Source organism: Paroedura picta, chromosome 1 (assembly GCF_049243985.1).
Source record: "Paroedura picta isolate Pp20150507F chromosome 1, Ppicta_v3.0, whole genome shotgun sequence".
NCBI classification, from domain to species: domain Eukaryota; kingdom Metazoa; phylum Chordata; class Lepidosauria; order Squamata; family Gekkonidae; genus Paroedura; species Paroedura picta.
The window spans coordinates 67,396,513-67,424,051 of NC_135369.1; the positions used below are offsets into that span (position 1 = coordinate 67,396,513).

The window sequence follows — 27,539 nt, forward strand, 5'->3', positions numbered from 1 at the left end:
TCCTTCCCTGAAAATCTTGAACTCCTGGAAAGTCCTCCTGCAGGACTCGAACTGAGCAATAAAAGTTCTTGCTGTGATATGGGTGCGTTAAACCTAAAACTTGTGTACAAACGTTTAAACCCCAAAACAGGAAAAGTTCCAGTAATCCAAAACAAATTTAGAGAGAAACCTCAGGGGGAAGGGAAAAAAGTTTATTGCATATAGTGGCCTTTTAATCATAAATAAAGCTGCATTATAATTAGAATGGCTTGTTTTAATTAAAAGCAGATACATTGAAGGCCATGGGTGACATCTGACAGGGCAAATCTGGCACAGAGGCACAAGGAGATTTCCCGAGACATCTTCTGGATCCTTTTTGTGTCCCTGCTTCTCCAAAAGTCCAGCTGGACGCATTCCTGCAAGGCAAAAACATGGCGGTAAGCAGGGATCGTGGACTCCCCTCCGCCGGCATCCTCCAGGGACTTCCACAGCCTTCAGTTGGCCAACATCCACCGGGGTCCGTCAGCCGGCCTCCACGGACTTCCACCTGCGAATGGCCACTGACTCACATTCACACACACATTCATGCTAGTGTGCCGCGCTGAGGGCAGGTAGCCACACAGCAACAGACACACCCCAATTCACTCACACATTCATGCCAGTGCACCACGCTGAGGGCGGGTAGCCACACAGCAACGGAACACCCCCATTCACTCACACATTCACACACACATTCACACCAGTGCGCCATGCTGACGGCGGAAAGCCCCTCAGTTATGGAACACCCCATTCACACACACATTCACACACACACATTCACACACACACACATTCACACACACACACACTCCCCAGCTGCCATTGCCAATTTCCGCCCCCTTCCAACCAGCCGAGTTCTGCCAGCTTCCGTCAGCTAACATCATCAGGCGCTTCCGACCGTGGCACTCCGCCAGCTTCGAGTTGCCAGTTACCACTGCTTACACTACAAGTTGCCCCACATAGCGGGACAACTTGCCTTTGTGCGCCTCTCCCATCCGCAGGATCTGTCTCCTCCTGTCAGCATTCCATCTGTGGGCCGCATGGATTCAGATGCCTGCCTGTGTCTGGGGGAGAAACAGAGAGATACACAAGACTTGAAGGCCTGCCTGAGAACTCAGGGGCTGTTGGACTTTGGCCAGTGGGATGGTCCTCCCAGGATCACTTCCCTGATCCCTGGGAGGAAGAGCCCCGCACCAGCCATTCAGGGATGGCAGCAAACTCTTCATCACAAATCCCTTGGTTTCCATGGGTTTCCAGCCTTCCTCTGGGATGCATGGGGTGTGTCGCTTGGGTCCCCAGTCCTCAACTTTCCCCTCACGCCCTCCTCCTCCCCAGGCTGGCCTGCCTGCCTCTGAGCAGGCCATCCTCTGAAGCCGGTACTGTCCCCGTGGTAACGAGGCCTCCTTGGGGGAGTGGCCCTGTGATGTCACACAAAGGCATGCTAATGAGCCCCTCCCACTCCTGCCTCTGGATCATGAGCTGCAGCTGTGTCATTGTGTCAGGGAAGCCACAGAAGCTTAGAGTTTGCCCCTCCTGCCTAGCTTTTATTTCACTCGATGTCCAAACTCAGTTCTTCATACTCAGATGGGGAGAAAGAAAAATGCCCCCTCCTCTCACCTCCCCTTTAAACATTTCCTGGTCAGCTCACAAGTGAGCCCTGCAGAAACCTACAGGGCTCACCTGGAGGCTCAGATACCGATGACCACTCAGAGCTAGGATGATCCAGTACCGATCCAAAACACTGAGTTGAGGCTTCCAAACAAGCCATGATAACTGTTTCTGCCTATTAAAAACAACAACTGACCCCCCCCCCAGTTGTCTGGGTGTTTTGATGAAATTATTGAATTTATAATATGTAGAACATGTCAAATGTCTAAAAAATCCAGAAGCAAAAAAAAAAAAAAAACCATTCTGATATGTGTACACTAGCTTCAAAGCCCATTCCTAAGAATGGTCCCTGAAAAGGTCCCCTCTCAGAGCTAGTGGAATGAGTTTAGTTATATGAGTTTATAGCTAAATTTGAATCCCCGGGGGTGGGGGGAGGAATATGCAAAGGGGACGGCCGAGGTACAGATGGGAGTATTTTCAGAAGTGGTGATTTGTGTGTTTGTGTTTAGGAACGGATCCTGTCTGAAGCGCTGCCTACTCAAATTAGGTGGAGGAAAGCCCAGACTGGCTCCTTGCTTTAGGAAGGAGATGCTTTGTTGAAAGAGCAAATGGATTTCTGGAAAGTTATTGGTGGGTGCTACCTCACTTATTGGTGGTGCTACAATGAGATTCACTGGGCAAGACTATGATTCTTGTTTCAACGGGCCAGATAATTGCTTTACTCAGTCAAGTATATTGAGTGTCCTTAATCTATGACATTTTGATGTTAGATCATCGGGATCCCACACTTAAGTTTTAATTCTTAATTGCATGAGTTACTTCCTCAGTAGTAAAAGATGTTTTTAGCTAATTTAAATCTGATCATGTAAATTTTGAAGTGTTAACAGTTGATAAACAAAATATTTGTTAATAAAACACCCTGCCATTGTTCTGACTCACAAATTTGATGACAAAACTCACACATTCACAGTTTCTTATGGTGAAGTTATAAGGCAGGTATTCGCTATCATCTTGATTGAGAAAACTTATTGCCAAACTCAAATTGTCTGCTCCATAATGAGAATTTACGAGGTATGTGATCTGCTTAATTCTTACTGCAATTTAAAGTGTTCAGACCTTTCCTATTCCTAGTTCTTTTATGCTACTTTGGGTCTTATGTGATTATTTCTCAGGAACCCAAGATCCCTGGTTATAGACAACTAGCAACTATAATTGACAACAATGAAATGGTCCTCCATCACAAATTAATCAAAAGCCATAGAGGAGGTTAACAGTGATTATTGGGTTTGTGGAGCTGCTGGAAATGTAGTAGAATCAAAGAGCATTGGGAAATTATTTCTGGAATTATTTCTCATGTTGGTGCTTCTAAGCCGGGTTTGATTCTGTGCTCCTACACATGCAGCCAGCTGAGTGACCTTGGGCTCATCACAGTAATATCAAGGCTTTCTCACTTTCACTTACCAATGTGTCTGTTGTGGGGAGAAGTATGGGAAGGTGATTGTATACTGCTTTGAGTCTCTTTCTGGCACAGAAAAGTGGCATATAAGAACCAACTATTATTCTAATAAATATTTTTGATTAATTATATGGTCTTCCTTTCTAAAGACACTCAAAAATTTGTTTCAAGTGCCGTAACTTCTGCAATATTAGCTTTTAGTAGAAACTGGAAAAGGAACATAATTCCAAAGAAAGAAGAATGACTGGAGAAATTAAGTGAATATGTACAGTTGATTAAACCAATCCGTATTTTGCATGGTAAGAAATTACATAAATTAGGTTAAAATAATGTTATGTTGACTACCATGGTGAATTGAGCTTAATATTGTTTTTATTATTTATAGAACTGGAGATGAACTTATAAAGGTTTTTTAATTTGTTAAATTGAATAAATTGACTATATTTGGTTCAATTTATTTTGTTTTTATTCAATTATTGTATTTGTATCCAATTTTAATTGAATAAAACAAAGAAATGGTCTTGTATACTAGCACTGCATTCCTACAAACTCTTTGCTTAAGAACATTTTTCAGTTGTTATTTTAGAGCTTGGTTTACACTGCAGAAGGGGATGCTACTTTACTAGAGTAGATGAACCTTGTTGCCTCTGAAAAGAAACAGAAGTTCTTTATATTGAAGAAACTCCAGACTGGATAGGGAAGGTAAAGAAAAAAGTTCTACCTATCTACCTAAGATAGGGTGGAGAAAAACTGTAGAGAGCACACATCACCCGTGTGAAGGTTAGGAAAGGAAAGAAAGAAGAGAAAGAATAAAATGGAAGGAACAAACCACTGAGAGTAGCATTCTGGTTTGATAAAGGGAGAGCAGCAAAACAAGATAAGGGAGGGATACAGGAACTGACTCCTCTAGCTTTCTTAACTTAAGTATGCATATGTTCTGCACAAAGGAACATCATGCAGTTTTCCACTCCCAGCTCCCGTGACCTGAAGCAATAATGCTGCTACAATTATTGTGAAGAAGGTCTCTGAACAGGTGGCATGTACATGTTCTAAAGAAATGTGTTCTAAATACAAAAGTAGCCACTATAGATTCTATTAAAATACAGTGCTTTTATGCAATGCAATTTAAGTGAATGCAAAAGAAGACCTTTGTTCATGTCTTTATTATTTATTTCATTTGGACCTTAACCTTTTACCAGGGCAGTTTGCACAGCTGAAGACAAAAACATGACATTTTGGTAAACAAAAACTGAAAAATGGACTGCAGTGATCTCAGCTAGTCCTTGTCATAATGTAGTTTCTCCTCACCCAAATGCAGTTGTTGAATAGTCAATATTAACATCACTGGTGGGTGGGAGTGAAGCTTCTTCCACAGGCCATAGTTCTTAAAGCAATTCCATTGGCTCCACTTACTTCTGCAGCTCTTGGAAGACTGGGAGGCAAAAGTCCTCCCTCCAGCCTTCAGATAGTACTGCTGTTTCACTGACCGTTTCTGCATTAGGAGACAGACCGTATATACTCGCATATGTTTTTCAGCAGCCCTTTTTTAAAGCTGAAAAAGTCCCCCTCAGCTTATATGTGGGTATTTAAAAGAAAAAGCTGCCCGACAAGACAGGAGGGCGGGGGTGGGAGACAAGTATACTTAACTGAAGAAGCAGATGCAGAAAGAAGCAGAGACGCAGCAAGCCAAGGAGGGACAGTGGAGGGGAGGGAAGAGCAGTCTCCGCCTCCCCTCCCTCACTGCCTTAACGAGCTGCTGCTAATGTGCTGCTGCTGCTGCAGAAAGCTCTCAGAGGGAGAGCAGAGAGCTGGTTGGCTTATATGTGAATATTTATGGTACCTTGTTTTAGCCTTGCTTTGGATTTCCTTTGGATGCTGCAAGTCAAATGTGACGAGGGTGACGAGGAAAGGGGCATTCCCAAACAACTCAAAATGGCGGGTGCAGGGAAAAACCAGATTGCATGCATTTATTCATCTGGCAGCTCCAAATCAGATCCCATTAGACCCAGTTTTTTAAAACCAGTTTTTGGGGATTCCTTTGCTGCAGCACAAGTGAGGGGGCAATTCAGGTGTGTGAACAAAGATGCAAATTTCAGTGTGGAAATGTACAAAAAACTCAACCCTTTAAAGATGCAAATCCATCCTATATCTTTAGTGCGGAAGCAGTCACTGTGTCCATCATCTTGTGGATCTTTACCCTGTTTCAGTGAGGTTCCCTCCACACACACACACACACGGACACACATGTTCAGAAATCTGCAATGATAGTCCTGGCACTTTCTTTCTACATCATGACCATCTTCCTCCCAAAACAATACCAGGTTTTGTTTAAAGCTATGATACAGCCCACAGTTTGAATACACAAGGTTCTGGGTTCAAATCCTATCATAACTATTTTAAAAGCCATCTTGTAGCAATGTTGAAGCAACTTTGGAGAGTCACATTAGGAGAGATGATGCAATATAGTCTAAGTGCACTAGGCAAGCTGCACATGCTTAAAACTACCTGAACAGCAATAGTACAAGGATTTGGGGGAAAGTATCTTGATTTGTCAAGAATGTGGTTAGCACATGTTAGCACAAGTTTCAAGAGGTTCTAAACAAATTCCCTGTGTTGTAAATCTTTTCTCATGCCTTGTACACCCAGGATTGTGTCCTTCATTTTTCTCCAGACTGGATTTTTCTCCTTGCTTGCTACCGGTATAGATTTTGCAGTTTCTCAGCTGCTTAGTTCAGTTCCTTTTGAGAGCCAGTGCAGCCCAATTGCTCCATTTTCCTAGACAGGAAAAGATGAAAATATACAGTCTGTCAAATCATATATTTTTACCATCATGTAAATTGCATCATTTTGTAATAATCCTTTATACTTTATAATGCTATTACACCATTTAGATTCTCCGCCACATATATTCAGGCACCTACTGTCTGCAGTACCATGAATGTTAGTAAGACAGATCAGGTCAGATCGGGTCCCCCGCTACTAAGGAATGAACTCCAGACTGCTAGCTGACAGGGGTGGGGGGAGGAGATGGGGGTTACCTCCAACCAATAGCCATCTTAATGTGTTTTAATGTGCAGAGGATTTGAAGGGTTTTGTGTTTTTACTATTTTATTGTAAACTACAACAAATCTTTGAAAGCGGCGGTATATGAATGATTCAATGAATGAGCTTCTCTTCTGATTTGTCTTTCTTCCTAACAAAATACATTTGTCCTAACAAGATACATCCTAACAAGATACATTTGTCTTTCTTCCTAATAAAAACATGTTGTCTGACCACTAGGAAACCACAGCAGGAGGCAGGCAGGCATTGCTGCTCATTTCTGAAATCATAAATCTGTATTGAGGGAAATGCAGGCTTTGCATTGTTTTATATTACACACCACAGGGTGGTACTCTAGATTAGCGATCCCCAACCTGTGGGCCGTGGACCACATGTGGTCCTTCGACTAATAGGAGGTGGGCCCCGAAGGACGCCTTCTCCCCCCCCCCCCGGCCCTTTACTTCATCCCTCCCAGCCCTTTACAACACACTTCATTGTTGTGGCGTGTCTGTATCTAATTATGTTTAAACATTACCATAGCGATCAGAGAGCGCTAAGGCAGTGGTTGAGAGTAGAGGAGTAAACTACCCCCCCCACCGGGCCTCTGTAAAAGGTCCCCGGTTGAGTGGTCCCTGGTGAGTGGTCCCCGGCATTGAGTAGTCCCCGGTGATAAAAAGGTTGGGGACCACTGCTCTAGATGGAGGGCAGGGCGGTCTGTTAAATTCATTTTGGGGGCATTCTTTTGGCAGATCAAAACAGAACAAATTAGCAGAATGGAAATGGATTTTTGGATTTTGGGGAGAAATTGGATAAAGAGAAATTAATAGCAATTGCCTTAACAAAGCTAGAGGTGCTGGAACCTGAGAAGTGGCTAGGTATTGCCATTCCCTTTCAAATCTATAACTTGCACAAGATGATGAGTTCTTGACCTAATGCTGAATTATTCACCTAGCCCCCCCCCTCCCTTTTCCAGTTAGCATAACAGGAATTGGGCTAAGGATGGATCCCACTGGCTGTGTATAGCGTGTCAACCATATGCTGAGCTATAGTGCAATTAGCAGCTACAGTAACCAATGTGAATCTAGCTGCATTGGTGAGAGGTTGCTGATGAGCCTGATTCCTGCACCATTGCAATCTGCTTGATATTTCCTTGATCGACAATGTTGTCCATTTCATAGACAGACAGGGTCAAGGGCAGTACTTCTGATCCTGTTTGTAAATGCAGTGTCATTTTCAAAATCTTGGGAGCTTTGCTAGATCAAGAGTATTAGCACCCTTTGACCCCCATTCAGAACTCTGTTCTGTTTACTTTCAATGAATCCTGGGATTGTGTCACAATTTTGGGTCTATTTTCCTGGAAGTTGGGGGATAGAAATCAGTAGATGGACCGTGAGTGAACAGACAGCTTCCTACATCTCAGTGTGGCTCACCATCAATCAATATCTTTAATGACATATGAAATATGTAAAACCATATAAATGTAAAATCTATACAAAAACAGAGTATCAAGCAAAATATTAAAACTACAGCACATGTAAATAGTTTCAATGAAACAGATTGGAGTTAACCTTGATAACAGTCTCTAGAAATTTGGTGACTATCTTTATGGTATCAGGATCATTGTCCTTAAGGAGTTTGTTATCTCCTTTGTTTGCATTATTCCTGTACTGCAGAATGGTTAGAATCATAGAATCATAGAGTTGGAAGTTGGTTGAAATAAATTACTTTGTGAATAAGGCACTCTAAATTTATGTGCGATATTGAATTGGGCAAACCAAAGCCTCTCATGCAAAGGAATATGATGATATCTTCTGAATAGAATCACAGAAGTAAAGGCATTATTACAAGCTAACATAAAGGCCCTGCACTGAGAAGGAAATCCAAGGTGCAAAAAAAATAGTGTGGCTTACTACATCAGTTTCCAAGCCAAACATAGCTTCAGTAAAGGAAGATTGGCTTACAAAATGGGTACTTACACATGGCTACTGCAGTCTAGATACAGACAGAATTTCTCAGGTGCCTTATTCAATTAAATGGCTTACAAAAGAGAAAGTGTTCCTATTGGTTTATAGAGGGCATATACTATAAGCTACACTTATTTTAATTACGCATGGCTTCCTCCAGAGAATCAGAGTTTGGAAAAAGTGCAGAGAATTCTGTATTAGAGATTGACATCACATTGCTGTTGCTTTTTATTTAGCTTTTATCCTTGTCCTGCCCTTCCCGCAAAGGACTCTTCACAAGAATTCTGTGAGGCAGGCAAGTCTGAGAGAGAATGACCAGGCCCATATCCACGGTGGCACAAAAGGGGCTGGAGTCCATCAATCATTTACCATGCCCCTCCAATCAGCACTCTGGGTTGATGTACAATCTGTCACAAGTCTCTCAAGTATAAATTCTCTGTGTGAAAAAATAAGAAGTTGAGGTAAAAAGGTGTGAATTCTGTCACAAATCTTCCAAATGTGAGTTCTCTATGCCTAGAACAGAATTAGAAGTTAGCAGGGATGGTGAGTTCCTGTTTTTTAAAGGAAAAAAAAATCCTTCTTTGAGGAGGGGATAATGTAAAATCAAGTTGAAGTAAAGAAGATAAAATAATTAATGATGACTGATCACCCATCCACTCATTTGCCACTTCCCTCAAAAAATATATGGCTACAGGGCTGAGAAAGACTAAAAATCATTTAGTTTGCTTCTGAAGTAAGAGGGTAATAGAACCTGAATTTCCCCAGATCTTATTAGAGAAGCAAACTGCTACACTGCATTGCCTCTCATCCTGATATTTCTTCCTTTCAGAAAATATTATCCATCTCTCTCCATGTAGTTAGGCAGATGCATGACTACTCTTTGAGTTCATATTTAAACTATTACTCAGCCACCTGAAAAATGAGAATCTAAATTGGAAGCAGTTAGTTGGTTTTGAAACACAAACCCGAGAGGTAGGTCTGTATTTAATGGAATCTGCCTTGAGGGAAAATAGCAATTCAAAAGCTCCAAGATGATTCTGGGGTAGGAGAGCTGGTTTAGATGGAAGATTAAAATACTGAATCTAATTCTTGCTTACATTATATCAGCTGAATTTTTTCTTCGATAACAGATGCAATGGAATTTAAAATAATGTGTGGTAAGTACAGGAAACAGATGTACTATAATTTATGTCAATAAGCTTGTCTGTAACTATTTTTAAAAATATATAAATATTGGTCCGTATAAAAGACGGAGCCTCTTGTGGCGCAGGGTGGTAAGGCAGCTGACATGCTATCTGAAGCTCTGACCATGAGGCTGTGTCAAGTGCAGCAAGAACTCACAACAAGCTTCTATGAAAAGAGTTTATTGAGAAGTTACTTCAGACAGCTAAGCTAGAAAAGTCAATTCTGCCAGCCGTTATATTTGCAAACCCTTTTCAATGGGATTCTCCTGCCCAAACCTTGAAGGTTCCCAAGGGAGGGGGGAAGAGGAGCGCCAGGTGCAATAAACCCGGGAGTGTTACTTCTCGCACGTCCTTGGGCACCCTAGCACCCACTGACAAGATAACTGCTTTTGTTACACAGAACAGGCCTTGCTGGCCGGTTCAAAAGACAAATAGTTCACAGCAAATCATGATAGCAAAGCACAGCAGACAGGTTTCGATTTCAGGCATGCAGTTAAAAAATATAGAGGGTCGAGGTTACAAAGAGACCCAAAAGCGAAAGGTACAATGCAGGCTAAACAAACATGGAGAAACCCAGGCCATCCTAATAACTCATGGCAGCGAGCAGGCACTGATCCTGACATTCCTCCGTTCCAAAAAGGACCCCCCCCCCTCAACCCGCATCCACAGGTCTAGGGCACAAAGTAAAGGCTCGATGGAAAGCGCGGAGCAACCGTGGGGCTGTCACATCTGTGGCTTCCACCCACTCCCTATCCCCTGTGGGAAAGTCTTTCCACTCCACCAAGTACTGGAGGTGGCCCTTGTGAACCCGGGAGTCCAGAATTTTATCAACTTCATAGTGGGTGTCCTTATCGATGAAGACAGGAATAGGCGTCGAGCGCGGAGGATGCCAGGCGTCCGGCAAAGGGGCACGTTTCAGCAGGCTGGAATGAAAAACGGGATGCACATTCCTATAAGTCTTGGGCAAAGCTAACTCAACGGTCACATCATTGATCAGTCTGGTAACTCGAAAAGGACCCACATATTTGGGCCCTAACTTGCGAGACTGCTGTTGGCAACGGAGGTTCTTTGTTGACAAATAAACCTGATCCCCCACAGCCCAGAACGGGTTAGCTGTCTGTTTCTTATCAGCCTGGGCCTTGTAAGCCTGTTTGGCCTCCTCCAGGCAAGAGACAATAGAGGGCCAAGCCTTGGAGATTTCGCCTGCCCATTTCTGTACGTCTGGAACTTCAGGGGACACGAGTTCCCAAGTGGGCACCGCCAGTAGGTCGGTGCCATAGACTGCTTTAAAAGGAGAAACCCCTGTGGAGGCGTGGACCCCATTAATGTAAGCAAATTCGGCCACCGGGAGCAGCGAAACCCAGTCATCTTGTTGGTGATTGATAAAGCAGCAAAGATACTGTTCAAGTATTTGGTTCACTCTTTCAGTTTGGCCGTTTGACTCAGGATGGTACCTGGAAGTCAGGGCTTGGTCCACCCCCAGGAGTCTCAAAAGCTCCCGCCAGAACTTGGCAACGAACTGGGGGCCCCGATCCGAGAGCAGCCTCCTAGGGATTCCATGTAGACGATATACATGGGTGACAAATAAGGATGCCAGTCTGGCCGCTGAGGGCAGCCCACCACAGGGCACGAAGTGGGCTTGCTTGGAGAAAGCATCAACCACCACCCAAATCACAGTTTTCCCACGACTGAGGGGCAGGTCGGTTATAAAATCCATCGTGACATCCGACCATGGGCATGAAGGAGTGGGTAACAGGTGTAGTAACCCCTTTTTCTTCCCCCCCATGGGCTTGGACGTCAAACAAAAAGGGCACCCTTGTACATATTTCTCTACATCCACCCGCATAGAGGGCCACCAATAGTGCCGCCGGACCAGATGCAAAGTTTTCACGAAGCCAAAATGCCCGGCGGTCTTGGAGTCGTGGCACAATTTCAGGACCTCCCCCCAGGCACCTTTGGGGACGTACAAGCGATTGTCTTTGAGAAATAGGCCCCCTTCTCTTCCAGGGAGGAGCGTAGTGCAGCGAACTCTTCGTCCTCCAGGACATCCTTCTGAGCCTAGCCCCCAGGGATGGGAATCCCTCCCTTCGCCTTACTGCGCGTCATAGCTACCAACCCCAACTGGGAGGGTGTGAACACCGTATCCACCAATGGGTCGCGCTTGCTGTTATACTGGGGGAGGCGCAACAGCGCATCCGCCAAAAAGTTCAGTTTCCCCGGCAGATGCTTGAGAGTAAAGTCGAACCGGGAGAAAAACTCCGCCCACCGCATTTGCTTGGCGGAGAGGGAGCGGGGCTGCTTGAGGGCTTGCAGATTTTTATGATCCGTCCAGACCACAAACGGGATGGCCGCCCCCTCCAACCAATGTCTCCAAGTGGCCACCACCAATTTTACAGCCGCCGCTTCTTTTTCCCAAATTGCCCAATTCCGTTCAGGCCCTTATAATTTTTTAGACAGGTAGTCAATGGGGTGCAGCTTGCCGTCCCCCCCTTCTTGTAGGATCACGGGCCCCATGGCTACATCCGAGGAGTCTACTTGGACCGTGAATTGCTTTGTAGGGTCTGCATGAGCCAACACAGGCTCTGAGGTGAAAAGTTCCTTCAATTTGTCAAATGCGCCCTGGCAGAGTGGGGACCATTTCAAGGGGGCCCCAGGCCTCGCGGCCGCTTTTCCCCCCTCCTTGGTTTTTAGCAAGTCAGTTAAGGGTAGGGCCACTTTCGCAAAGTTGGGGATGAATGTTCTATAAAAGTTGGCGAACCCCAAGAAACTTTGGAGCTGTTTGCGTGTTTTTGGAGGTTCCCATGCCAGCAGATCTTTCACCTTTCCCGGGTCCATCTCAATCCCCTCACTGGAGACCCGGAATCCCAGAAACTCCACCAAGTTACGGTGGAACTCGCACTTAGACAACTTGGCAAACAACTGGTGCTTGTGGAGTCGCTGCAGCACCTCCCGGACCAGGGACACGTGCTCAGCCAGGTTATCAGAAAACACCAAAATGTCATCAATGTACACCAGGACCCCTTGATACAATAAATCATGCATAATTTCATTAATCATGTTCATGAACACGCCCGGAGCGCCCTAGGGGGGTATTAAAAGCAGTCAAATATTCATGCCCCTTTTTTATGCGCACTCAGTTGTAGGCCTCCTGCAAGTCCAACTTGGTAAAAATTTTCGCCCTCCCCAAATGTCCCAACAAATCCTTGATGAGAGGCAAGGGGTAGGCATTACAGGTGGAAACTGCATTCAGCCCCCAGTAGTCTGTGCAAAGGCGCAAGGAGCCGTCTTTCTTTTTTACGAAAAGAACCAGCGCGGCCAGCAGGGAGGTGGCGGGTCTGATGAATCCTCACGCCAAATTCTTATCAAGGAAGTCCCTAAGTTCTTGCATCTCACGGGGACTCATGGAATAGAGTTTGGCTTTAGGTAGCAGCTCCCCCTTCTTGAGTTCGATCGCACAGTCAGTTTTGCGATGGGAAGGCAGCTGGTTGCACTCAGCCTCAGCAAAGACATCCCCAAAGTCCCGATAATCCTGAGGCAGACCACCATCCCCCACTTCTGCTACCGCCACGGTGATGGATCCAGTGCCAGGCGGCTCGGGCCGCCGGTGACGTTTACAACCGGAAGCCGCGAATTTTACTGATCCCGTTTTCCATTTTACCGTGGGGTCATGTTCCCGTAACCACTCCAGCCCCAGCACACATGGGAAAGCTGAGCGGGGGGCCACCAATGGCTGGATCCTCTCCCAATGTTTGTCAATGTCCAGTTCTATGGGAAGCGTCTTAACGGTGGCCTCCCCCCCTGGGGCGCATTTCCCATCCAATTGGGCAATGCGTAGCGGTTTCTCTAAAGGCTCCTTGCCTACCCCCAAAGTCTCGGAGATCGAAGGGCTCACTAAAGTTTTGGTGCAGCCCGAGTCGACTATGCACTGCACCCCCACTTGCTTCCCCGAGCTGGGTTCAGTAAGGGTGGCCGGCAGAAGTACTAAAGGGGAGTCACTCACTGAACGTTTGCCCCTGACCGGGACCTGCTGGCGGGGCATTTTTACAGCAAGTCGCCTTCGTTTCCTGACTGCTCACTCGAGTTGAATTCTCCCCCCGTGCTTCTGTCACTGGAATCCAAGGCAGATGAAGCGGTGCTCGCAGGGGCCAGAAGAGACCGCACGACTTTCTTGGGTGCGGGCTTCTTGGAACTTGCTGCGTTACGGGTGGTGGCACTTCCCTCGGGATGGTTTTCGCCCGCGGCCACTCCTGCCTTCTTCACCGGGCACTGTGCAAGGAAATGCCCGGGTTGGCCGCAACCCAGGCACAGTCCTTTCTCACGCCGGCGTGCCCGCTCGTTGGCTTCCAATTTTCCTTTCAGCATTGGTTTCTTGGGGGTGGAGGTCTTCGTTGCTGCTTTCCCTTTTCCGCCGCCCAGACCCGCAGCTAGCATCATGCGATGCTCTGGCCCCCCTGTCTCTCGGGCGCGCTCTACGTCTTGCTCCCGCGGCGGCAGCTACCGCCGCCGCTCTGGCTCCAGCCGCTGCTCCAGCTCCAGCCGCCGCTTTGGCTCCAGCTCCTTGGGCCGCTCCGGCCCCACCATCGCCGTCATTTCCCCCGTCAGGCGCGCCAGCTGGCAGCTCTTCACCACCGCCCGCTGCGGCCGCCCCCTGGTCGGTGGCATCCTCATCCTCCGAGGAGGGGTGGTCCGCCTCTGCCGCATTGCCTAGGGCCCCGATTCCGGACCCTGTCCCAGCTGCGGGACCTGCAACTGCCGCCATGTGGTCTCTGTGGGTCGACTGTGCCACAGAGGATCACCACCCTCCAGGTCGTCTGGTTGTTGCCTGTAAATCCCGGAGGAGGCGCCTTGCCTCACGCTGGGAATCCGGCCCCAATTCTCCAGATACCGAGTGCAGCCAATCACCCACATGGCTCATCTGCTCCTGCAGCTCTTGCACTTCCAGTGCCGTGGCTGTCCCATCCCACGATCTGGCCGTCCCACAACCCCCATGGGCAGATTCTCGGGCCACAGTTCATCACCCGTCAGGCGATCGTATTTGGACAACCGCCTGCGATCCATGACGTGCCGCTCCAGGAACTCTGCGTGCCCTGGGGTAGAGTCGCTCAAGGCCTTCGCCATCCCGGAGACCCTACTCGAGCCGAGAGATCCTGAGGTCGCAAACTCATCTTGAGTGTCATTCGCATACAAGTCCCCCTCGTCTTCCTGCACACTATAAAGGTAACCTTCGTCCTGCATGGTTTCAGGCGAAAGGTATTGTGAGAATTGACTTATTGTCAAGTGCAGCAAAAACTCACAACAAGCTTCTATGAAAAGAAAGTGTTTATTGAGAAGTGACTTCAGACACCTAAGCTAGAAAAGTCAATTCTGCCAGCCGTTACATTTGCAAACTCTTTTCAATGGGATTCTCCCGCCCAAACCTTGAAGGTTCCCAAGGGAGGGGGGAAGAGGAGCGCCAGGTGCAATAAACCCGGGAGTGTTACTTCTCGCACGTCCTTGGGCACCCTAGCGCCCACTGACAAGATAACTGATTTTGTTACACAAAGACAAATAGTTCACAGCAAATCATGATAGCAAAGCACAGCAGACAGGTTTCGATTTCAGGCATGCAGTTAAAAAATATAGAGGGTCAAGGTTACAAAGAGACCCAAAAGCGAAAGGTACAATGCAGGCTAAACAAACATGGAGAAACCCAGGCCAACCTAATAACTCATGGCAGCGAGCAGGCACTGATCCTGACAGGCTGGGAGTTGGATCCCAGCAACTGGCTCAAGGTCGACTCAGCCTTCCATCCTTCCGAGGTCGGTAAAATGAGTACCCAGCTTGCTGGGGGGTAAAACGGTAGTGACTGGGAAGGGAATGGCAAACCACCCTGTATTGAGTCTGCCAAGAAAATGCTAGAGGGCGTCACCCCAAGGGTCAGACATGACCCAGTGCTTGCACAGGGGATACCTTTACCTTTACCTTTTAGGGCTGGATACATACAACTTGGTGCTTGCACAGGGAATACCTTTACCTTTATAAGAGACAGTAACTGTTTGTTGTCTGGTAGTTCCAACCCTGTGTTTCAGTGACCTTGCAGGCAGGACTTTCATAAAGATGTCATTCCACATTTTCCAACATATGAGTGTTACTTTCACCATCTGAAATCTACACCAATCAGTGTTCTTGAAGAGTAACAGAACTACAAGACCACACCAAAATGAAGAGAGGCATGCACAGTTTTTATACACAGGCTGTGGCAATAAGCAGAAGTTCCAAACAGCTTAGGGAGTTCTGGCATGGAAGATGACAAGGATTTAATTTATGCAAAGCAGAATCCAATGCATGAAGAGACAATGTACCATATTCTCTGCCCTTTCGTGCTGTGTTGTCCTCTGCACATGTGCTGGGGTTAATGAGACTACACTCTCATTAGCAGAGGACAACATTCAATAACTCCTTCATGCTGACTGCTCAACTTGATAAGCATGCACAAAGTATAATGGTTTACAAAAGTATTCTCACACAATCCCCAGTGTTTGTCCTGTTTTGTTGCATTACATCCTGGAACTAAGGTGGGCAGGGGGTTAAGCAACATTTGATTCTTACATGTATACCACTTTGTAGGTATAAAATGTTTTTTTTTTGATGACACAAACGGTACTCAAGACAAGAAAAACAGAAATCGTGACTATGCGTCCCCCAAAGTTAATACTTAATGGAACCACTTTTTTCAGCAAATATAGCTGCAAGTCTCTTGGAGTATGCCTCTAACTCCTTCAAGTTAGATGGGTAGCATTAGTGTAAAGCAATCTTCAGGGCATGCCACAGATTCTCAATTGGTTTGAGGTCTGGTATTTAATGAGGACATTTCAGGGCCAGAACCAGGGGATCCCAGAGCAGGGATGTGTTCCATATAACATGTGATAGTCGGACACTCACTAGATTTTTTTTCTTGGTGCATGCCCGTAGTACTCATTGTCATTGATTTTCATTTGCCTCAAATTTGTAGCTGTCATTGATTATTCTTCTTTTAATCGTGTGACATTTTTGTTGTAGAGAAGTAGCCATGTTAGTCCAGTAGCAAAATCAAGTCAAAGATCAGTGTCACCTGAATGTTTATTTCAGTATCAGCTTTTATGAGTCATAGTTCCCTTCTCCATGGCAAAATAAAAATTATTTTTTAAAAGTGTCACTGAATTTTTGTTTGTCATTGTATGCCATTTGTACATACAGATAATTTATATGTCATTTAATGTACGCTCCTTTTTCTGCCATTTATAAGTTGGGAATGAGAAAAATTCACAAGGTGGGAAAAGTTTGGTGTAGTAGTTAGGAGTGCGGACTTCTAATCTGGCATGCCAGGTTCGATTCTGCACTCCCCCACATGCAGCCAGCTGAGAGGCCTTGTGCTCGCCACGGCACTGATAAAGCTGTTCTGACTGAGCAGTGATATCAGGGCTCTCTCAGCCTCACCCACCCCACAGGGTGTCTGTTGTGGGGAGAGGAAAGGGAAGGCGACTGTAAGCTGCTTTGAGACTCGTGGTAGAGAAAAGCAGCATATAAGAACCAACTCTTCTTCTTTTTGTAGGCTCCCCACCACCACATTCCCCCCCCTCTCTCTGCATGCTATTCTCTACCACCCCCATTTCTTACTTGCTTTTCCATGCTTTTCCATGCTTTTATCCTCTTCTCATTGTTGACTCTTTCTCTTTGGCTGCTTTTTCACTCTCATTTTTCTTTTCTCCCTCTCTTTCCCAGGTTTTTCTCCCTTTATGTTTCTTTCCCCCACTTTCCTCATCCCCCTCTTTTGCTTTTTTTCCAGATCCCCCCTTTCCTCTTCCCTCACTTCCATTTCCCACAGGCTTTTATTCATCCTCTTATTTTTTACCCACCTTTTTCTCCCTCTTTTTTCTAGGCTTCCTTAGATGTGTCTCTCTCCCCCCCCCCCATTCATTCTCCCTTTGTAGCATTTTCTCCACACCACCCCCTTTCCCTTCCGTCTCTATTTCTTGTCCAACCTTTTTATTTGTCCCTTTTTTCGACACCTTCTGCCTTCCTAGCCTTTTCTCTACTTTGCCCCATTCCCCATTTTGTGTTTCTTTAACAGCTGTTGCTGCCAGGATAGCCTAGGCTCTAGTACCTTGGTTGCTATGCAACCCCATACTGGTGACTGAACTCATAACATCTTAGTCAGCATTCTGGAGGTTGGGAAAATTTTTAACTGCATTCTTTTAAAACTTAAAAAAAATTCCTCCAAATCTGAAGAAATCTTCACCTTCTGTATGTATGTATGTATATATATATATATATATATATATATATATATATATATATATATATATATATATATATATATATATATATATATATATATATATATATATATATATATATATATATATTTATATATATTTATATATATTTATATATATATATATATATTTATATATATATATACACGTATACGTATACGTATACGTATACGTATACGTATACGTATACGTATACGTATACGTATACGTATACGTATACGTATACGTATACATATACGTATACATATACATATACATATACATATATATATATATATATATATATATATATATATATATGTATGTATGTATGTATGTATATATATGTGGTATCACTGTGTCTGCATAGGTCCCCCTCTTCCCAATTCTGTATCTTTTGCCATATTCAGAATTAAGTATCTTGGTAAATAATATTTAAATAAAAATTCAATGTATTCCTTTGAAACTGCCCCCCTGCATTCCAGGAAATAGCCCATATTACTTCTAAGAGCCGGCTTGGTGTAGTGGTTTGGAGTGCTGATTTCTAATCTGGTGAGATAGGTTTGATTCCCTACTGCCCCATATGCAGCCAGCTGGGTGACCTTGGAATCGCCACAGCACTGCTAAAGTTGTTCTAACCAAGTAGTACTATCAGGGCTCTCTCATCCTTATCTACCTCACAGGGTATCTGTTGTGGGGAGAGGAAAGGGAAGGTGATTGTAAGCTGCTTTGAGACTCGTGGTAGAGAAACGTAGCATATAAAAACCAACTCTTCTTCTTCTCTTCTTCTAAGGCAATCTCTTTAGGGTTGTTTCATATATGCAAATGCTAATTATAAAGAAGAAGAAGAATCTTCTTTAGATTCCCAGTGTTTCTGTAACCCTTTGTCAGTTTGTTGAACCCCGAGCTTCACAATACAACTTGGATGAAAATCAGAGTAGGATTTGAGACATTGTGAATTACAATGAAAGTAAGAACCCAGGGGAACCAAAACTACAAGGCTTTTACAGCTCTTCAGCTTCTTTCTTGTGCATATTAAAATGTTCTCTGAATGCTATTGCTTGCCTGGTAACACGTTGTAAAGCTGTCTCTGGGTGCCAGAAATGTTTAACATGATATCCTGGCGCAATAAGAACCACAATGGGGTTTAGAACAGCATGGAGGATTTTAAGGCTCCCTGTTTGTACTGTGTAAAGCTTTTAATTTCTTTCCTCCCCCACTAACATTTTAAACTTTGGATCTTAGGATACCTACCTATCCCCAGAGAAAGGCTGCTGCCAGAACAGTAGCAGCACCTGTCAAGTGAGAGGGGAGATGGTAATGCACGGTAGCTGTTGTGGAGGACACTAATGGATCATTCCAGTGCAATTGCTTTGTTGAATTCTCTTGTGGACCACTGCTCAGATTAATGTTAACTTGAAGAAAGGCAAAAAACATTAATTGTGGTCGGTGCACACTGAGAATGTCAAAGCTAGAGGATGGATTTCGGTTGGTGTCAGATTCTACTAATGTTCTTAATGGTCCTCCCAGCAATTTTGCTTGCAGCCCTTTGGTCACTGAGTTACTGATAGGCATCAGTGCTTTAGAGTTTAATACCAACTTGATACTGCTTTACAATAAGGTTCTAATCTCTAGTCTAATTACTCCAATTAATAAGAGTTCTCTCTTGTTCTGAATTCATTTTTTTCAACAACCATACAAACTTATAGCACCGTGAAGCATCTTCACATAGTCAATATATAGTCCACATGCAACAATACTTTTTGGGCAGTTTCCGTTACTGGGCTTCAGCTTGTGGGGGGGGGGGGTCACACATCCAAAAGAAATTTCAGTGTCTTCATTTGACTTTAAGAGAGAGAGGATTCTTTAGATATCCAGGAATGGATATTCAGTGATTCATGGCTGAACCACGAACCAAACCATGAACCAATGCACAGTTTATATCAGTTCATGAGTGATTTAAAGTTTAAACCATTTATATTTTCTGTAAAAAACATTATAGTTAGAAATCTGCATAACATTTAATAATACAAATTCACATCCTGCCTCTGTACTGCCAACTGGCTCAATTCCATCCTTGCTTTCTATTTCTGAAATAATATTTAGGATGCAGTATACGAGGCAAGCCTAGGTAGAATACTTTACTTAGGGTTGACCTAAAATGTCCCTCACTAGTACCTCATTTATTTTTCAGGCTGTGAATACATGTGTGTGTGTGCATCCTACTGTCCCTTTTAGCTGATCTTCAGTTGTGATGCTGAGAAAATTCAAGTCACAAAGCAAATCCTCAATTCAAAAATCCTAACCCTACCTTTGATACAGGCAAAACTACTGTCTCCTTTAATAAATCTTACTGTTAGGGAGAAGAACTGGCAAGTGAGGGGGAAGGTGCTCCTGTGTGTTTCTTCCATTTTTATATCCTTGTTTTCAAAAATTCTTCTCTCTCTCCTTTTTTCCCCTTCAAATTCTGAACAGTGACACTTGAAAAGCAGCAGATCAAAACCTGGGGAGGGTTGCATCCAGATGATAGATTCCATCATCAGAATGGAACTTTCATGCCTCCACCCTCCTTGTTGGAATGCAATGAGGGAGTTATTTGGTCCAAGGCCTACTCTGAAGGGCTGGCCTTTCTATACTGCAAGATTCTGGTCATATGCAACTCAGGAATTGCAGACTCTACCTAGAAACCAGTTTAGACTGGTTTAGTTTTGTTCCAAGTGGGACTGCCCACTTCCTCTTCAGACAAAGAGGAACTGGGCCTGTGTGTTCAGATTGATAGAGATGGATTGACTGAGAGACATGGTGCTTTGCTTTTTTGTTTTTGTTGTCATGTTTTCTCCATTGCAGTTTACTCTGCAATACAATGGCTTTGTTGTAGTAACATGTAAGAACTGATCTGCTCTGTAACTTCTTAAACTCTATGACCCTAATCTGGTGAAAGACCGGGGCAGAGTCTGCACTTACTTTCTTTATTCCATTGTCAATCCTGTTGAATTCAGATCGCTTTGAACTCGAGTCTTCCTCTCCCTTCCCCCTCCCCATTGAAACAGGAAAGTCTTCTGCACGTGGTTAGGGAGGCTCAGAAGGTGGGGGGGGGGAGCCAAGCCTCTTTCTTTCTTTTCTTGAAGGGGGGGGGAGAGGAGCCAAGCAGGGAGCCTCTTTCTTTTCTTAGAGGGAAGGGGGAGAGGATTGAAAAAGGCAGAGGAGGGAGGAAAAATACAGGACCGAAAAGAAGTTGAGAGAAATTAGGGGCTTCTCCTTTAAGGCAAGCGTGTCACATGACCAGGTGTAGCCTATCAGAGGTTCTCTACCACGGAGCTTTCTTTCCCAATCCGGAGCTTTCTTTCGCAAGCTGGATATTCAGGCTTAAAAGCAATCTGAGATATCGCACAATAAAGGTAGGGTCACTCCGGATCAATCCTTCTTGCTGCAGAAGGAAAATTAAAATCGCCCAAAATCCAAACGGAAATCGCATTCTGTGTAGAGGGCAGGGACTGAATCGATCTGGGGTTGGAATAAAAGCTCCGTGCAGTTTACACCCAGGTTAGAGAGCATTATATACGTTTGTGTAAATATGAGAAAGTAAACTTTATTTGACTTTTATAGCCTAATCGTGTTCCCACGTCTCCTTGAAGTTTTTTTCCTGAATTTTGAGGTAAAGCCTTGTACCGCACTCTCTCAAGCTGTGCTAAAGGTGGAATCTCATGCAGTGGGGCAGGGCAGCTCTCTTTTCTTTTTTGTGTTTTGTTCCTCGTCTACATAATTTAGAAGGTGTTCAACAAAATTGGTAATAGAGTTTCTGATAAGTGGAAACTGAAGATTGGGCTGCTCCCAACAAGGGATACCAGAATTTGGTTCCCAAATTCCAACAAAATAGTAACAGAGGATGGTCCAGAGGCTTGAATCAGACTCTCCGGCAGAGTCAAAAAGCAGCTGAGACTTACCATGGCTGCTCTTTGACGCCCATGGAGGGATGGCTGGAGGCAGACGTGACCGCCCCAGCAGCCTGTGGGCCAGGTGTGCTGCCAGCACGTAGTGCGCACGACTTCAGGGCGAGCTAGGACCCGTGGTGCCTATAAAAGGCACCATGTGTGTGGGTCCTGGGCTTTTGCCCCAGATGCCGCAGAGAGCAGCTTCTCTCCCACCCACCCTATATTAAATTAGTTACAGCCTTGTTCTGTGTCTTAAGAGGCCATTGCATGGTTAATAATAATAATAATAATAATAATAATAATAATAATAATAATTATTATTATTATTATTAATAATAGTTGGTTCTTATATGCCGTTTTTCTCTACCCGAGGGAGGCTCAAAGCGGCTTACAATTGCCTTTCCTTTGCTCTCCCCACACCAGCCACCCTGTGAGGTGGGTGAGGCTGAGAGAGCCCTGATATTCCTGCTCGGTTAGAGCAGTTTTCTCAGTGCTGTGGCGAGCCCAAGGTCACCCAGCTGGCTGCATGTGGGGGAGCGTAGATTCAAACCCGGCTCTCCAGATTAGAAGTCTGCACTCCTAACCACTACACCAAGCTGGCTTAATAAGTCATCACAGCTGTGGGTTTGCATGGGATGGAGCCTGTTGGCAAGAGTCCCGTGGGTAATCGGATTCCCTGGCAGGTAGTACCGTGGGCAACCGGACTCCCTATGAGGTGGCATGTAAACCAGCACGACTGACCCTGCTGGTTGGCCAGGGGCTCGTTTGCCAGGTGGCTGGGGGATAGCCAAATGAGATGGGTGTCTGTTGCCCCACCCCACATAGGTTGCTTCCGGTAAGGCAAATTTCAGAAGGCAAGGGGATCTGCTCTCTTGGCTGGGAATAGTGCAGATCCACAGGGCACCTCTGGACTCTGCGGGTTTTCGGTGCAGTCCGCTGACTGCTGGGTCAGTCTCCCTCTCCCATGCTGTGCCAACCCTCCCGTGGGGAGCTAATAAAGCTGTGGCCATGTTTACACCCAACATTGTTGTGTCATGTCTTATTCCAGCCTAAATGCCCTCCTGCAAGTCAACAAAGCAGTGAAACTACTGAGGTATTCAGTACATTCCTTAAGGATTGGATCCTTCACTCCTACTATAAACCACTGATCTCAAAATTCTCTTATTAGGATACTGGAGATTAGGGGTGCCAGCCTCCAGGTGGAACCCAGGGATCTCCCAGAATTACAGCTCATCTCCAGACTACAGAGATCAGTTCCCCTGGAGAAAATGGCTGCTTTGGAAAAAATGGCTACTCTGTGACACTTTACACCCCCAAGGTCCCAATCTTCATCAAACTCCAACCCCAAATCTCTAGGAGTTTCCCAACCTGGATCTAGTGACCTTACTGGAGACCCTGAGAAACAATATTATGCAGACTCTGCATAAGGAAGGGAGAATTGGTGGAAATTGCTGGCTTAGTCCTTAGGGCAGGAGTTGTCCAAATGCCTTCTGAATTGGTTTGTATTTCCCAGTTCTCATCTGAGAACTATAACAATAAAAGAATCTACTATCCGTGTCTCCCTTAATGATGTTCCTCTTTAAATTAAAAGACGTTTTCAACAAGGTGCTGTGCTTTAGCAGAGCAACTGTCATTCCTGTCTGACTGTAGAATTTCTCTTATATCACTTCAGTTTTATTACCTTAAATTGTACATCTTTACTCTTTCTCTGTTTAGAGGCCTTGTCTATTGTAAGTGCTATGAGCATTACATTTTCAATGTTTATTCTGACATTTCATTATGAATTAGTTGAAGAGGAAATTTGCTCTGCCTAATTTTCAACCCACTTGAACATCCCATATCAGAGAAACCAGACTGAAAAAGAATGTTATAGCACAGAGTGAGGAAAATTATCTTCTGACTGTCTTCATCTCCCTCTCCTTTTCATCCTTTGCCTTCTATCACTATTTCTCCTAATATTAAAAGTGCTTCTCAGAAAAGTGGTAATAAAGGTGCAACTCATTTGTCAGGATAAATAGAGAGAAATGAGTTATAGGCAGTAAAGATTATTAGCCAAAAATTATACGAATTTTACAAGTATGTCAAAAGTACAAGGAAAAACAGATTGCATTGAAACTGCTATTGAAGTACTGCTTAGTGAAGGATCAGTCTAAAGCAGTGGTCCCCAATCTTTTTATCACCGGGGACTGGTCAACGCTTGAGAATTTTACTGAGGCCCGGGGGGGGGGAGGAGTAGTCTTTTGCCGAAGGACGTCGCTGCTGCCACCTGAGCCCCTGCTCCACTTGCTTTCCCGCCGGCAACCCTGTCTTTCTGCCACCCGCAGGGGAGCACTGCTAGCAGCACCTGCGCAGTGCCACACTGAGGGGGAGCCCCAGCTATGGCGGCCACTGGAGAGTACTAAAGGTGAACCAGTGGCAGAGTGGCAGGACAGCTCCTGAGGCAGCAGCTGTGGAGGAGGATGAGGAGGAGCCGTGGCCCAAGACTGACTGATCCACGGAGCGGTAACGGTCTCTGGACTGGGGGTTCGGGACCACTGGTCTAAAGCATCCATGTCCTGCCATTGCTTAAAGACTGCCAATGTGAGGGAGTTCACCACCATTTTAGGCAGCCAATTCCATTGCTGAACTACTCAGACTGTGACATTTTATCCTGTTATCTTGCTGATACCATTCCACATGTAGTTTAAATCCATTACTGCAGGGCCTATCCTCTGCTGCCAACAGGAACCCCTCCCTGCTCTCCTCTAAGTCACAGATCTTAAGCTAAATCACTCCAAAGGGCGCCCCTATAGTAAAGAAATGGGGGCATATTTACAAAATAAAAGTACAGTTAAGGCCCCCTCAAATCGTTAAGCAGGAATACAGGGAAATAAAGGGGAGCAAAAAGTATTTTCTCAAAGTGTCTATCAACCCAACCAGCTGAATTATTCATGAGGCTCTATGAAAGAGCTTTATTGACTAACCTTTGAACTTATCCCTTACCCATGGGGACAGTGGTTCTATCAACAGAATCAAACATTTCTTGCCTCAACACCCAAGGGTTACAAATGATCCTCATTCTTCTTTCCAGGATTCATCCAAACTAGAGTCTGAAGGGGGCTGAAAAATAAGCAAGTTTTATTTCTTGATCACCTCCAAACAAATGCCATTTTGGGAAACATGCAAATTCCAGTGAGTTTATACCCTTTGTGGCCAGACCACTGTAACTGGGTTCATTTTCCAGTGGGGTGTCATGCTAGTTTTTTTTTTTTTTTTTTGCCTTGATTAGATGATGGTGTACTAAAATTACTCACCCTCAAACCTAGCCTCAATTACTTGGTACAAAAAAAAATCCAATGGGTGACCTCTTTCATATGTTGATCCCATTATGATTTGATAGAGGTCCGAGACAGTTAAAGAAGCTATACAATCCTGGGCTGAATCATGGAATAATAGAATCTTAGAGTTGGAAGGGGCCTTCAGCGTTATCTAGTCCAACCCCCTGCAGCATGCAGGAAATGGCCAGAAGACCTTTACTCCACTTGAAGTACTGTGTTCAGTTTTGGGAATCACAACTGAAGAAAATGCAGAGAAACTGGAGCAAGTCCAGAGGATGGCTATGAAGATGGTGAAGGGTTTGGAAACCGTCATATGAAGAAAGGTTGAGGGAGCTTGGTCTGTTTAGCTTGGAGAGTAGACGACTAAGAGTTAATATCACCATCTTCAAATACTTGAAGGGGTGTCATGTAGAAGATAGAGGAGAGTTGTTTTCTGTTGCCGCAGAGAGTCAGACCAGAACCAATGGGATGAAATTAATTCAAAAGAATTTTCAGCTAAACATGCAGAAGAAATTCCTGAAAGAACGGTTCCTCAGTGGAACAGACTTCCTTGGGAGGTGGTGAGTTCTTCTTTGGAAGTTTTTATGGAAAGGCTGGATAGTCATCTGACAGAAATGCTGACTATGAACTTAGGCAGATTGTGAGTGGGTAGGCAGGAAGGGATGTGCCAGATTTTGTCTCTTGTGGCCCTTCCTTGCATAAAAAGGGAATTATTAATTGCTACTGAGGGACGGTAGGCAATTTTTCCCCCAGGATTCTGGAGATTTTTGATGGAGGGATCACTTGGGCATGAAATTGGGGTTACTGTGGGTAGGCAGGTAGTTGTGAGTTTCTGTGTTGTGCAGGGGGTTGGACTAGATGAGCCTGAATGCCCTTCCAACTATATGATTCTATGTTAACCTGATACTCTAACCACTATATCACACTGATATAGAAGGGAAACACATATTTTGTAAAGGGCATATAGATATCTGGCAGTTCACGTTTGGATGTATCTAATGTGGTATGTATCGAATTAGGATGTACCTAATAAAGGGCAAAAGTAATTGATTAGCAGGGTGGCAATTTTGTCAATGAAGATGCAACTCGCTTTGACATTGAAATGGCCACAGCCATTTATTGCATACCCCTCCCCGAGAGTTGGCTCAGCATGGAAAGGAGTTTGACCCCCTCAGTTGTCAGGCTGCTTAACCAGGTGGTCCATGGATGCTCTGAGGCCCACTCCATCCCAGCAGGCAGAGCTCCACACCTGTGTGTGTGAGCCCACCGGTACGCTGATGCCCCCCCCTGCAGTGCGGCGCTGGCTGCATCAGGAGCGAATGGCCACTTTGGACTTTGGACTCCAACCATGCCTAATCCGCAGCTGTGATGAAACAAACAAACCATGTTGACCAATATTAACAAAACACAGGGAGAAAGGGGAGGAAGCCCTCTGATTTCAGAGTTATTTGAGGAAAAGAAAGGGGGAAATGAAGGAGGAACTCTTAGTAAAGCTAAGGCAAGAGTTAGAGCATAATGTTAATCTCACAGAAGAGAACACAAATACCTTTAAGATTGTAAGAAATCTGATAAAACTCCATAATGCCTATAAAGCAGCAAGGACACTCTTTTTTTCCCCAGACACATAATATTTTACTTTGCAAATAAGTCAGGAAAAATCTGGCAGTTATTACCTGAAAGATCTGTTTAAAATAAAATTACTGCAATTAAAGATAAATCACATCAATGGATATGATACACAGAAAATAGTTGAAAAATTAAAAGAATTACTTGCATTCTTGTACTAATCAGATGCTGTCTGAGGAAGCTTTACAAATAGCTAAGGAGAGAAGGGAAGTGAAAGGCAAGGGAGAAAGAGAAAGATACACCCAATTGAATGCAGAATTCCAGAGAAAAGCTAGAAGAGATAAGAATGCCTTCTTAAATGAACAGTGCAAACAAATAGAAGAAAACAATAGAATGGGGAGGACCAGAGATCTTTTCAAGAAAATTGGAGATATGAAGAGAACGTTTCATGCAAAGATGGGTATGATAAGGGATCAAAATGGTAGGGACCTCACAGAAGCAGAAGAGATTAAACAAAGGTGGCAAAATTATACAGAAGAACTATACAAGAGCGAGCTTAACATCCCTGATGACCACAATGGGGTAGTTACTGACCTGGAGCCAGACATCCTGGAATGTGAAGTCAAATGGGCCTTAGGAAGTCTGAGCAACAATAAAGCTAGTGGTGGTGACAGCATTCCAGTTGAACTATTCAAAATCTTAAAGGACGATGCAGTAAAAGTGCTACACTCAATATGCCAGCAAATTTGGAAAACTCAACAATGGCCACAGGATTGGAAAAGGTCAGTTTACATTCCAATCCCAAAGAAGGGCAATGCCAAAGAATGTTCAAACTACCGCACCATTGCACTAATTTCTCATGCTAGCAAAGTTATGCTCAAAATCCTACAAGCTAGGCTCCAGCAATATGTGGACCGAGAACTTCCAGAAGTACAGGCAGGATTTCGAAGAGGCAGAGGAACTAGAGATCAAATTGCCAACATACGCTGGATCATGGAGAAAGCTAGGGAGTACCAGAAGAACGTCTACTTCTGCTTCATTGACTATGCTAAAGCCTTTGATTGTGTGGAGCACAACAAATTGTGGCAAGTTCTTAAAGAGATGGGAGTACCAGAGCATCTTATTTGTCTCTTGAGAAATTTATATGCAGGTCAAGAAGCAACAGTGAGAACTGAACAT

At 44.6% G+C, this 27,539-nt stretch overlaps 1 long non-coding RNA gene across 1 annotated transcript; it reads right to left on the reverse strand.

The window, feature by feature from the left end:
- Positions 1–180: 180 nt before the first annotated feature.
- LOC143838198 (uncharacterized) lies at positions 181–4,829 on the reverse strand. The gene is made up of 3 exons (XR_013231299.1): positions 4,391–4,829; positions 995–1,082; positions 181–395 (listed from the first exon to the last, which is right to left on the reverse strand). It is a non-coding gene; the product is annotated as an uncharacterized LOC143838198 (long non-coding RNA).
- Between the last annotated feature and the right edge of the window lie 22,710 nt (positions 4,830–27,539).